Raw genomic sequence first — 2,664 nt, 5'->3', positions numbered from 1 at the left:
GGGCAGCTCCTGCATTGAGCGTCTGCCCCCTGGTGGTCAGTGTGTGTCATAGTGACCAGTCATTCCCAGTCGTTCTGCTGTTAGGGTCCATTTGCATATTACCCTTTTATTATATGTCAATGTTATCTCCAAAAAAAAAAAAAAAAAAGGCTGTTTATAAAACACAAGGTGCAGAGGCACTGAACATGGCCCATCCAGGTGAGCCGAACACACCCACCCACCCACACCTCAGTGTGTCCTGGTGGCTGGGCTGGGGGTATAAGCTCCCTACACCTCCTAACCGTAGGGTCAGAGGGGAGGCCACAGTGCTTCTAGTCATCTTCTGCCAAGCCCAACCCAGAACAGCTGTAAGCATGGAGTCACCAATGTCACACGCAGCCAGATCTGTCTCAAGGTGTACGGATGTAACAAGCAAACACCAGGCCCCATGGGGTGTTGCTGCACAGACATCAAGCAAAGGTCGACGGGTCTCTACTTTGGAGAAGAGAAAGGCCATTTCCACTCCACTCTCCCAGCTAAAGCAAGCTGGGAGGCCCCCTGGGTGGAATCGAAAAGGAGCCACTTCTGGAAGGCACAGCCGCTTGTGGGGAGCAAGCAGCCCTCTGTGGGGAAAAAAGAGGGTGCCCCTGCTCCAGGCTTGGGGAGCCACTCGGCTGGGAAATAGCACAGGGAGGTGCCTGCTGCCCCTCCCACGGGGCCATTTTTCACGCAGGAGAAGACTGTCCTGCCCACACAGTGGCCGGCCGGCCCCGCCCCCTGAAACCCATCTCCGCTGTGGAGAAAAGGTCATTTTGCTCAGAGTCGCTAAAAATTACACATTAATAGCCCTGCTGATTTCCAGCAGCTTCAAATGCTGGCTTTGGCCAAAACTTCTTAAAAAGGCCATCCTCCCTTCTTATTCCATAGAGTTTACATTTTATAATATTTAAACAGAACCACTTTTAAGCAAAGATACGCAGCGCTTTCCTCCCATGTCCCCATAAAAAGTAAAATCTGGGAACCGTCTACATCAGATGGCTGCGGCATACCTTCTGAGCTCAGCAGTGATTAGCTCCATCTCCAAAATAGCTTGGAATTCTGCGGCCTCAACCCGGGGAACTGCTTCCTCCAAGAAGCCCTCAGGCTTCCTGTCTGGGCTCTGTGCCAGGGATATCAATCCCAGGAGAAGGTGTCCTCTGAAGAGGAAGTTTCTCCACTCTTCGTACATATGGCAGCTACACTTACTGGCTCTTTAATGTGTCAAGGACACAGACTGCTGAAAGAACTACATATAATTCATTTGCCAGGTCAACCCTATAAGGCAGGTGTGACTGTTATACCCATTTCACAGATGGGAAATAGAGACACCAACAGAGCAGCCCACCCTGATTCTACATCCCATGCTTTTCAAGGCTCTCTGCCCAGACAAGGCAACCCAAAACTGACAGGGAGACAAACCTCTCACCAGGCCTGGGGTCCCACCAACCTCTTAAGCCTACCCACCTTGCCATCCTGATTGAGGACACCTGACTGCATCCTCCACCATTGGAGCCCAGAGGAGCTGAGCTCTGAGCCCCCCCCCCCTTTTTTTTTTTCTGCTTCTTTGAATCATTTACCCTACAATGGCCGTGTTTTTGTGTTTTTTTATGTTAAAATTCCCTTGGTGACTCAAGGTTATTTTTCACAAACAGGATTTTTTTTATTTGTCACCATTAAAAGTCTGAATTTTAAAATAATTCTTGGCCTGGGGGCTCAGATCCATCAACTCATTCTTTCACACCTGTCTCATCCCCAGTAGCTTCCCCAGAACGGAGACCTTCCCCGTGACGCTGCATGAGTTCTCCCAATTCAAACGTGGGCTTCTTCCGCATTTTGACTTTTCCAACAAGGACGTCATGGGGCGGATAATAGGTTGGCGCCTCCTCTGTGTCTTTTCAGTGCGTCTGGAATCCGCTTAGAATCCGTTTACTGACCACTTCTCTCAAGTCATTTGTCTGCACCTCTCGGGTCATGATTTTCATCATCTTCTTCCGGATGTGGCGGGCCTGTTGATGCTGGGCATAAGAGGTCTTCTGAATGGGATTGCTGTGTTTTTTAGTAAAACCAACACAGAATCGACAAAACAAAGGACCACCAGTCGTCTTGACATGGACATGAGCTTCAATCACGGTCTGCCATTTTTGACCGTGGAGCACATTTGGTCACTGGTAAGATCCACGCCATGGAAATGAATCAGGCAGATTGCGCCCTGAACTTCCTCAGCAATCAGCTTGAGTTTTCTAAATGCACCTTCATGATTCTGCGGGTCAGCGAGGCCCACTTCAAAAACACGACCCTTGAGACCATCAGAGGCACTTTCGGTTTCTTGAGCTCTCGTAACGAGGGTTTTCCCACTGTTTCTTGTGTTGAACATGGCTGGTGCTTTCACATCATACCAACCACTTTCTTCTTGGCTCCCTCTGTTGCACTCGTTCTTGCCAACTGCCCCGGTGCTGCTCAGACCAGGAGACTCCATTTTTAAAAGATAGGTGGGCCCCTGGCCGATAGGCCAAGGGTGCAGGTTCCATCTCAGGTCAGGGCACATACAAGAAGCAACCAATGAATGCATAAATAAGTGGAACAACAAATTGATGTTTCTCTCTCTCTCTCTCTCTCTCTCTCTCTCTCTCTCCTTTCAAAATTCAA

General features: G+C 49.4%; 1 pseudogene; it reads right to left on the bottom strand.

Moving 5' to 3' along the window:
* Nucleotides 1–1,706: 1,706 nt before the first annotated feature.
* LOC102259528 lies at nt 1,707–2,494 on the bottom strand (annotated as a pseudogene).
* Between the last annotated feature and the right edge of the window lie 170 nt (nt 2,495–2,664).

The sequence above is a fragment of the Myotis brandtii genome, unplaced genomic scaffold (assembly GCF_000412655.1).
Source record: "Myotis brandtii unplaced genomic scaffold, ASM41265v1 scaffold454, whole genome shotgun sequence".
NCBI lineage: Eukaryota > Metazoa > Chordata > Mammalia > Chiroptera > Vespertilionidae > Myotis > Myotis brandtii.
This window is presented reverse-complemented; position numbering and strand designations above follow the sequence as displayed.